The sequence below is a fragment of the Papaver somniferum genome, chromosome 4 (genome assembly GCF_003573695.1).
Source record: "Papaver somniferum cultivar HN1 chromosome 4, ASM357369v1, whole genome shotgun sequence".
NCBI classification, from domain to species: domain Eukaryota; kingdom Viridiplantae; phylum Streptophyta; class Magnoliopsida; order Ranunculales; family Papaveraceae; genus Papaver; species Papaver somniferum.
The window spans coordinates 58,520,551-58,532,282 of NC_039361.1; the positions used below are offsets into that span (position 1 = coordinate 58,520,551).

General features: G+C 38.3%; 1 pseudogene; it reads left to right on the top strand.

Moving 5' to 3' along the window:
- The first annotated feature begins 4,242 nt into the window (after nt 1–4,242).
- LOC113276813 lies at nt 4,243–4,342 on the top strand (annotated as a pseudogene).
- Nucleotides 4,343–11,732: the final 7,390 nt, after the last annotated feature.

Consider the following 11,732-nt stretch of genomic DNA (forward strand, 5'->3'; position numbering starts at 1 on the left):
TTTTCTCTAGAATACGTTTAATTTCCCTATTGGAAACCTCTACCTGACCACTAGTTTGAGGGTGATATGGGGTTGCTACTTTATGGGTAATACCATATTGTTTCATTAAAAGAGCAAACTGTCTATTACAAAAGTGTGAACCTCCATCACTAATTATAGCTCGCGGCGTACCAAAACGTGTAAGTATATTCTCTTTCAAAAACTGGACTACGACCCTGTGGTCATTCATTTTACACGGAACCGCATCAACCCACTTAGACACATAGTCTACAACGACAAGTATGTATAGATAACCAAACGAAATAGGAAATGGACCCATAAAATCAATGACCCACACATCAAAGACCTCAATCACTAAAATAGGGTTCAAAGGCATCATATTTATACGGGAAATGGTTCCTAACTTATGGAAACGCTCACAAAAAACACAATGACTGTGGGAATCTTTAAACAACGAAGGCCAGTAAAATGCACACTGCAAAATCTTAGCAGCAGTCTTCTTAGCACTAAAATGACCCCCACATGCATGTTCATGAGAAAAGGAGATAATACTAGACTGGTCACTCTCAGATACACATCTCCTAATAATCTGGTCTGGACAATACTTAAACAGATAAGTATCGTCCCAAAAGAAATGCTTAACCTCGGCTAAAAACCTAGAACGATCTTGCTTACCCCAATGTTGAGGCATTCGACCAGTAACAAGATAATTCACTATATTTGCATACCAAGGTGATTGGGAAATAGAGAACAATTGTTCATCAATAAAAATGTCCCTTATAGGAAGGGAATTATTAGGGGTACTAACAACTAGTCTAGACAAGTGGTCTGCTACTACATTCTCTGCACCCCTTTTGTCTCTAATGTATGGACAAAATTCTTGTAACAAAAGGATCCATCTAATCAATCTAGGTTTACTATCCTTCATAGAAAAAAGGTATTTCAAAGCAGCATGATCAGTATAGATTACGATCTTAGAACCTAATAAATAGGATCTAAACTTATCCAAGGAAAACACGATGGCTAGCAATTCCTTCTCGGTAGTTGTATAGTTCATTTCGGCATCATTCATAGTTTTGCTAGCATAGTAAATCACATGGAGTAATTTGTTTTCTCGCTGACCTAGCACAACGCCTATAGCATAATCTGAAGCATCATATATAATTTCAAAGGGTAGGTTCCAGTTAGGTGCCTGGACTATCGGGGCAGTAGTGATTAAAGTTTTAAGCTTCTCAAAAGCCTCTAAACAAGCATCATCAAAGACAAACTTAACATCTTTAGCAAGAAAATTGCAAAGAGGTCTAGAAATCAAGCTAAAATCCTTAATGAATCGACGGTAAAAACCTGCATGCCCTAGGAATGACCTAATATCTTTTACGGTTTTTGGGACCTGTAAAGTCTTAATAAGGTCAACTTTGGCTTTGTCTACCTCTATACCCTTTGAAGAGATGATGTTCCCTAACACAATTCCTGATTTAACCATGAAATGGCATTTTTCCCAATTAAGCACTAATTTTTTTTTCCTTACACCTAGTCAACACTAATGTCAAATGATGCAAGCACTCATCGAAAGATGAACCAAACACTGAAAAATCATCCATAAATACCTCTAAGAACCGTTCTACCATATCAGAAAATATGCTCATCATACAACACTGAAAAGTTGCAGGGGCATTACATAGCCCGAAAGGCATGCGTCTATACGCAAAGGTACCAAAGGGACAGGTAAAAGTGGTTTTCTCTTGGTATTCTAGGGCAATAACGATCTGATTATAACCGGAGTAGCCATCTAAGAAGCAATAGTGACTATGTACAGCTAATCACTCTAGCATTTGGTCGATAAAAGGAAGGGGAAAGTGATCCTTCCTTGTGACCTTGTTCAATTTCCTATAGTCAATACACACACACCATCCCGTGGTCACTCGCGTTGGGATTAATTCATTATTATCATTCTGGACTACTGTGATACCTGATTTCTTGGGGACAACCTGAACAAGGCTGACCCACTTACTGTCTGAAATTGGGTAAATAATACCCGCATCTAACAACTTAAGCACCTCTTTTCGAACTACCTCTTTCATGTTAGGGTTCAGTCGACGTTGCATCTCCCTAGAAGGTTTGGAGTCTTTCTCTAAATGAATCTGATGCATACACACAGTAGGACTTATACCCTTAATGTCTGCTATAGTCCACCCTAAAGCTTCCTTATTGTCTTGAAATACATTTACTAGCATACTTTCCTGATCACCATCCAAATCGGAAGCTACAATCACAGGTAAAGTCTCATATGGGCCTAAAAACACATACTTTAGAGTATCGGGTAGTGGTTTAAGGTCCAACTTTGGGGGCTCTTCTAAAGAAGGAATTAGGGTAGTCTCAGAAACTGGTAATGGTTCAAACCTAGCTTTCCATCTATCAGTGTCTAACACGGGGGTATAATCTAATAGAGCATTCACCTGTTCAATAGTGCTATCGTCGTCAAAATCTAAACCAAAATGGGATAGACAACTTTCTAATGGGTCTTCAGACAAAATGTTTGGTAATGACTCCTGAACTAAGACTTCTATCATGTTCACCTCTTCAACACATATGTCATCTAGCTCATGAGGTTGCTTACTGACATTAAAAATGTTCATCTCCATAGTCATATTACCAAAAGATAAACTCATCACACCATTTTGACAGTTAATGATCGCATTAGACGCAGCTAAAAATGGGCGACCTAAAAAATCACAGGTATCTGGTTCTCTGGGTCAGGGACAGGTTGGGTATCTAGGACCACAAAATCCACTGGATAAATAAACTTGTTGACCTCAATAAGAACATCCTCGATAACACCTCGAGGGATTTTAACAGACCTATCAGCTAACTGCAGTGTTATCTGAGTAGGTTTCATTTCACCAAGTCCTAGTTGTAAGTATACATGGAATGGAAGTAAGTTCACACTGGCTCCTAAGTCAAGTAAAGCTTTTTCTACCCGGAAGTTACCTATTGTGCAAGCAATAGTAGGAGAACCTGGGTCTTTGTACTTTGGAGTTGTGGTGTTCTGAATGATTGAACTTACGCGACTAGCTAAAAAGGCTTTCTTAGGGACGCTAAGTTTTCGCTTTCGCGTACACATATCCATAAGGAACTTGGCATAAGCAGAAATTTGCCTAATTGCATCTAATAAAGGAAGGTTTACAGTAACTTGCTTAAAAACCTCCACCATGTCATTAAAGTTCGATTCCTTCTTTGTTGGTACTAATAGATGAGGAAATGGGGCTCTAGGCATAAAATCATACCTTTCAGGAACCGAATTCACATCATCAGAAACTTTATCAGTCTCCTCAGCTACTGGTCCTGAGAGGTGAGATTCTGAGGGGTGAACTACAGTATGTTCACTATCGGCATGATTACCTTATTGTCTACAACTCTACCACTCCTAAGGGTTCTAACAGCATTCACTTGATTCGATGGTTTTGCACCTAATTCATGAAATCCTCTAGGATTGGGTTGTGTTTGACTAGGAAACTTACCTTTTTCTCTCAAAGAATCACTTATCAGACCAACTTGGGTTTTTAACTCGGAAATAGCCTGACTATTTTCTTGTCCTATCCTGTTACTAGCTTGTAGACTATGTTCTACGGATAACTGGAATTTTGCAGTTTGCTGAGTTAACAAGGCGAGAGATTCCTCTAAACTTAGGATTTTCTTATCTGACTGATTCTGAAACTGAGCTAGTCCTGAAGGATTCTTAGTATAGCCAAAACCTGGGGGAACATTAGAATTACTAAACTGACCTTGACTTTGGCCCTTAGACCACGAAAGGTTCGGATGGTTTCTCCAACCAGGATTATAGGTTTCTGAATATGGGTCAATATTTTGACGGTTATCAAATCTAGTGTTATTATAAAGAGCATTGGCTTGCTCTTCAATATTCTGGCCTTCCCAAAAAGGCTCCACTTTACCACTAGTCTAGCCCATTTCTAAAGCTTCTAACCTTTTTGCTATAGCAGCAATTTTGGCATCTGATTCATAGACTCCTTCTACCCTATTAACGTTTCCTCTACTTCAAAGAATTGTTTTCTGGGGTGACCTACTATTTTCCCATTGTTGGGTTTTTCAGCGATTTCATTAAAAAATTCCATCGTCGCATCAACAGTTTAATTTTCAAATCCACCAGTGCATAGAGACTCAACCATGGTCGTTGTGGAATAATCTAAACCCTCATAAAGGATCTGAACTAGCCTAACCTTTTCTAAACCATGATGAGGACACTGGGGTAATAAATCATTGAACCTTTCCAAATACCTATATAAAGATTCTCCCTCTTGTTGTGAAAATGTGCATATTTGCGTTCTAATAGACGATGTTTTGTGCCCAGGGAAAAACTTATTGAAAAAGGCAGATGTAAGTTGTTCATATGTCTCAATTGACTCGGAGTCCAAACTATATAACCACGACTTGGCCTTATCTTTCAGGGAAAATGGGAATAACCTAAGTTTCAAAGCATCATCATCTAAGCCTCTAATTCTTAGAGTACTACAAATTTCCTCAAAATCCCTAACATGGTAATAAGGGTTTTCATTTTATTTTCGTAAAAAGATTGGGAGCATCTGTAAGGTCTCAGGTTTCAGTTCATAGGGTGCCTCCATTTCAGCTAACTTAATACACGAAGGACGAGTAGTCCTAGTTGGATTCAACAAAGCTTTCAAAGTTGCCATTTCTGGCGCTATCGGAGCAACATGGATTCTCCCCTCAGTTAAAGGACTTTCAAAAACAGACTCTTCAAAAGTCGGACTTATACATTAAGGTAATCGAGACGCTTCGAACTACTAGGTTTCTCTTTAACAAATCTACCTAGTGCGTCTCTTTTACGTTCAGGCATACAATAGAATTTTCTAAATTGGAAGGGTAAGCAAACACGGATCAAGGCCGACTCAACCAAATCAAACCTATTGATTTCTAGCAAACAAAAAGCATGATGGCTCCACTTAGATTGTTTCTAGACCAGCTTCTAATCCTTAGAACGGGAATTCGTTACAAGTGAAGCAAACCCCTCTGGAATCAATCCGAGTTAACGTAAGTTGAATAGAGGCAGGGGAAGCTCGGTGGAGCTTTGATACCCAAGGCCTCGCCGGTATTACAAGGCGGCGCAGTCACGCATTCAACTTACAGAAACCGTCAAGAACTTCGAAGTATGCTTAAGAGAGTAACCAATATTTTTCGAATGACTTTCCTGTTAAGCTCGTTACCCTATCGGTCTCGTTCTAGTCAAAATTTTAGTCTTAGGTTCGCGTAGGTTACGTGTTCCTATAGCGGGCAAGAAGAAAACGGTGATGAAATCCGAACCCTTATTTGTATGGCCAGGCCTTGCCCTTTACTAGAAAAATAAATATCCGTATTCAGTCCTCAACATATATGCATACGAAAGAGTCCAGTAACTCGCTGACAGGGGATTCACGAGTGTTTATAATCTTACCTCCCGTTCCAGACGGGGGATGAATCGGTTGTAGTCGACTCGGGCCACTGACTCCGATGTCAAGTGTACGAACCCAAGGTGCAGAGACAATATCGTAATCAGTTTATATTTAAAGTACCCTTCCGTAGGGTAATAAAAAAAATAATATCCCAAAGTCCAAAAGTTCAAAAGTCCAAAAAGTAAAGAAAAATTACAAAAATAATAAACCCTAATACAATTTTTTTTTTTCTAAAAGAAAATAAACAAAGCCTAAACTAAAATTGTCTAAAAGTAAAATTGTCTTTTTTTCTGTTCTTTTTGCTTTAATCTTTAGCTCCAAGTCTTTATGAAATCACCAAACTCTTTGGCTCAATTTTCTTTATGATCCAGAACCTGTAGACACAAGATAAATACCCAAAAACATAAAAAAGAACAAAAAAAAAAAATCAAAAACCCTAAAAACAAGTCCGTGTCGGCGGCGCCAAAAATTGATGTGATTTGTAGATAGTGGTAAAAGTGGTTCGATTCTCAAACTTGTGAAGGATATTAATTAAACTTAAATTCTAATATTAAAATAGAAAACTCACTAAAAATTAAAGCAAACTCAATCAAAGTTGATATCAATATTAAAAGAACACTAAGGCTAAGATTCCACTATTTTCCAAATTCAAAGTGATTTAATCCAATATTTATATTTCATGCAATTTTTTCGTTCAATTTGATTCTAAACTATTGCAACAAGTAGATTCTCAAAATAACAAGTGTAAATCTGAAGCATAGAACATCAAAAACCTAGGTCCAAGCATGCCCTATCAAAAGAAATAACAATTCCTTAGCAAGAATCATTCAAACAATTTTCACTCAAGGCAAAACAATCATAAAAATAATTGCGATAAATAAATAAATAAGAATATATCATTTTTTTTTTGAAAGAATAGCTTCCTCTATCGCCTCAGCAATGGGGTTTAGCTCCTCATATTAATCACTTGCTCAAAATACATGTTTGTTGCTCAAAAGTTGATTAAAAGAGTGAAAGGTGTAAAGCAGCTGATTTGCAACAGCGTAAAAGTGTTACAGACTTCTGGTACAAAGAGGAACAATGATTAACTGTTGTAGATAAACGTTACTGCTCTTCTGCTGTTTAACAACGATACTGTTTTGCGACTGTTTTTCGTGCGTCAATGTTCTTCGCGTTCTTGTGCTGTGCAGCAACAACAACAACAGAAACAGAGTTTGATAATACTCTGATTTCTTCTTCGCTGGCTCTCCTCAGGTCCCCAAACTCTCGACACCCCTTATATATGACCCAAACAATCTCTTCACGGCAAAGTTGCGGCAATTTCTTGTTTTAGAATTTCTACGCGTTTCTGAGGTTTCCTTTTTATTCTAAACTCTTCCTTAGTTAGATACAAATATTTGGGAAGGTTTATATCACTTTAATCTCTCTAAAATTCCCTAAAACAGGTCACACACGTGACTTTCCATATATTTTTGTTGTGATAAAAATCCGTCGATTGAGCCCAGTCTAATCGATTTCAACACCCACATCAGATTCCTAGACCCATAAGGAGTCTATCCTATGAAAATCAGAGGTTTAATCGACCTCAAACTCCTCCAAATCAAGAACCCTAATCTGTTCTTCACTGCCACAAATTTTCCCGCCAAAACTGATAATTCAAATGTAGAAGATGGTCGCCCCCTATCCAGAGTAGGGGTGCGATTAGCAGCTGCCTCGAAATGGGGTGCCCCTTAGTAATTAGGTTATCCCTTATCCAAAGTGAGAGTCTGAATAGCAAATGTCCTCCCATGAACGCAAAAAAACACTTTTCGAGCCAATTTCGCCGCAAAATCTTATTTTTCCAAAAACACCTACAAAGACATAAAAATCCAAAATGAATACAAAATCGAGCACTAACAATATATACAATTGAGATTATATCAGACACAAAAATGTGTCTATCAAATACCCCCAAACCTATTATTTGCTAGTCCTCGAGCAAAAATAAAGTAGAAAAAAATCCTAACTCACTGTCGCAGGCATCGTCGATTGCATTTAGCGTATGCAATAAGCCTTTAAACCGCTAGGTGTCTCTAGTGGCGGAGTGTTGTCTCCGGAGGGCTTACCAGAGGTATACCCACAAAACCTTTATACTCCAGACCCTAGCTATCTACACAGAACCTTGGAAGGCATTAAAGAATATCCTTGGTTGGCATACTTATTGACTACAGGAGGAAGTACCCTGATGCGAAATTCCAATTGATGTATACGAGTTCGCACTCAAGCATACTAAAATTCATATGAAGTGACAGAGCTCTACTCAGATAGTCGTACTATGGACATCAATATCCGGAGTCAAAACTCATCACATGGATAGATCAAGAAGATGGATATAGAAAAATATAGATGGTTTTGATGTTTACTAGGTGAACGGTGTTTCTCATATCTGTCTGAAGGCCTCTGCCAAAATGAACCTATACTAATGGACTGAGATACTAGTCTAACTAATATCAACACACTAGCATATACAAGGGAACCAGTGATTGATAATCCTAACTCTAGGTCAACACAACTGGCAAATACAAGGGTTCCAGTGGTCGACTTTATTGAATTTATTCCAGTTGGTCTGATGGTCTGGTCTCAGTTTATTTTATTTTTTTTTTTTATTTTTTTTTTTTGTATCTCAATCACTCTAATTCACCTTAGCATTGGTAACAACTTGAATCGTGAGCCCCACCTAATCACTTAGAGAAACGTAGTTTAAAAACAAAACAAAATAAAAACATAAGTGAGAAGGACTCAACGAGATATGATGAAACTATCATGTTATTTCTAACACCTGAGCTTTGTGCTTTTATGAATAAACTCTTTAGATGTTGCCATCTAGTCAGATTGGTTCCTCAACTCCTACAACCAAAATGCTTCCATCCACTTAGATTGGTTAGTGCCATCCTTAATAGGCATAAATTTCTAGGCTCTGGAGTTTATTTATTGCAACGAAAAGGTAACAAAAAGTTCTACCCCACCCCCAAACTTAAATCTAACATTGTCCTCAATGTTTCTAATTAAAGAACAGTACCAAAAATATAAGTAACATGAGGAAATAGTAAAGAGAGAAGTCGGAAAGATAGTACCTAGGTGAAGTGTAACCAAAAACCTACAAAAATATTATACAACATACAAAATCGCCTCGATGGTCAATCAAGGTAAACAGGATCCTCCAGAGGGACCTCCTCAACATCACCTGTAGCAAAAGGCTCCAAAAAGGGCTTCATTCGCTGACCGTTAACCTTCGAAGAACTACTACCATCTGGTGTCTCAATCTCAACAGCGCCATGAGGAAAAACAGTACGGACCACAAAAGGACCGGTCCACCGAGAGTGCAGCTTCCCGGGGAATAGATGCAAACGAGTGTCATACAGAAGAACTTTTTGACCTGGAGAAAATGACTTTCGTAAAATATTCCTATCATGCACAAGTTTCATTTTGTTCTTATACTCCTTAGCACTATCGTATGCATCTCTACAAATCTCGTCAAACTCATTGAGCTGGAGCTTTCTTTGAGCTCCTGCCTTGTCAAGTGAAAAGTTTAAGTTCTTAATAACCCAATAGGCTCGATGCTCTAACTCAACAGGCAGGTTACATGCCTTACCAAACACTAAACGATAAGGTGACACTCCAATGGGTGTCTTAAACGCAGTACGGTAAGCCCATAAGACATCAGTAAGCCTCAACGACCAGTCTTTCCTGTTTGGATTAACTGTTTTCTCTAGAATACGTTTAATTTCCCTATTGGAAACATCTACATGACCACTAGTCTGAGGGTGATATGGGGTTGCTACTTTATGGGTAATACCGTATTGTTTCATTAAAAGAGCAAACGGTCTATTACAAATGTGTGAACCTCCATCACTAATTATAGCTCGCGGCGTACCGAAACGTGTAAGTATATTCTCTTTTCAAAAACTGGACTACGACCCTGTGGTCATTCGTTTTACACGGAACCGCATCAACCCACTTAGACACATAGTCTACAGCAACAAGTATGTATAGATAACCAAACGAAATAGGAAATGGACCCATAAATCAATGCCCCACACATCAAAGACCTCAATCACTAAAATAGGGTTCAAAGGAATCATATTTCTACGGGAAATGGTTCCTAACTTTAGAAACACTCACAAAAAACACAATGACTATGGGAATCTTTAAACAACGAAGGCCAGTAAAATCCACACTGCAAAATCTTAGAAGCAGTCTTCTTAGCACTAAAATGACCCCCACATGCATGTTCATGAGAAAAGGAGATAATACTAGACTGGTCACTCTCAGATACACATCTCCTAATAATCTGGTCCGGACAATACTTAAACAGATAAGGATCGTCCCAAAAGAAATGCTTAACCTCAGCTAAAAACCTAGAACGATCTTCCTTACCACAATGTTGAGGCATTCGACCAGTAACAAGATAATTCACTATATTTGCATACCAAGGTGATTGGGAAACAGAGAACAATTGTTCATCAGGAAAACTGTCCCTTATAGGAAGGGAATTATTAGGGGTACTAACAACTAGTCTAGACAAGTGGTATGCTACTACATTCTCTGCACCCCTTTTGTCTCTAATGTATGGACAAAATTCTTGTAACAAAAGGATCCATCTAATCAATCTAGGTTTGGTATCCTTCTTAGAAAAAAGGTATTTCAAAGCAGCATGATCAGTATAGATTACGATCTTAGAACCTAATAAATAGGATCTAAACTTATCCAAGGCAAACACGATGGCTAGGAATTCCTTCTCGGTAGTTGTATAGTTTATTTGGGCATCATTCAGAGTTTTGCTAGCATAGTAAATCACATGGAGTAATTTGTTTTCTCGCTGACCTAGCACAACGCCTATAGCATAATCTGAAGCATCACACATAATTTCAAAGGGTAGTTCCAGTTAGGTGCCTGGATTATCGGGGCAGTAGTGAGTAATGTTTTAAGCTTCTCAAAATCCTCTAAACAAGCATCATCAAAGACAAACTTAACATCTTTAGCAAGCAAATTGCAAAGAGGTCTAGAAATCAAGCTAAAATCCTTGATGAATCGACGGTAAAACCCTGCATGCCCTAGGAATGACCTAATATCTTTTATGGTTTTTGGGACCTGTAAAGTCTTAATAAGGTCAACTTTGGCTTTGAGTACCTCTATACTTTTTGAAGAGACGATGTGCCCTAACACAATTCCTGATTTAACCATGAAATGGCATTTTCCCCAATTAAGCACTAATTTTTTTTCCTTACATCTAGTCAACACTAATGTCAAATGATGCAAGCACTCATCGAAAGATGAACCAAACACTGAAAAATCATCCATAAAGACCTCTAAGAACCGTTCTACCATATCAGAAAATATGCTCATCATACAACGCTAAAAAGTTGCAGGGGCATTACATATCCCGAAAGGCATGCGTCTATACGCAACGGTACCAAAGGGACAAGTAAAAGTGGTTTTCTCTTGGTCTTCTTGGGCAATAAAGATCTGATTATAACCGGAGTAGCCATCTAAGAAGCAATAGTGACTATATCCATCTAATCACTCTAGCATTTGGTCAATAAAAGGAAGGGGAAAGTAATCCTTCCTTGTGACCTCGTTCAATTTCCTATAGTCAATACACACACGCCATCCCGTGGTCACTCGGGTTGGGATTAATTCATTATTATCATTCTGGACAACAGTGATACCTGATTTCTTGGGGACAACCTGAACAGGACTGACCCACTTACTGTATGAAATTGGGTAAATAATACCCGCATCTAACAACTTAAGCATCTCTTTTCGAATTACCTCTTTCATGTTAGGGTTCAGTCTACGTTGCATCTCCCTAGAAGGTTTGGGTCTTCCTCTAAATGAATATGATGCATACACACAGTAAGACTTATACCCTTAATGTCTGCTATAGTCCACCCTAAAGCTTCCTTATTGTCTTTAAGTACATTTACTAGCCTACTTTCCTGATCACCATCCAAATCGGAAGCTACAATCACAGGTAAAGTCTCAGATGGTCCTAAAAACACATACTTTAGAGTATCGGGTAGTGGTTTAAGGTCCAACTTTGGGGGCTCTTCTAAAGAAGGAATTAGGGTAGTCTCAGAAACTGGTAATGGTTCGAACCTAGCTTTCCATATATCAGTGTCTAACACGGGGGTATAATCTAATAGAGCATTCACCTGTTCAATAGTGCTATCTTCGTCAAAATCTAAACCAAAATGGGATAGACAACTTTCTGATGGGTCTTCAGACAAA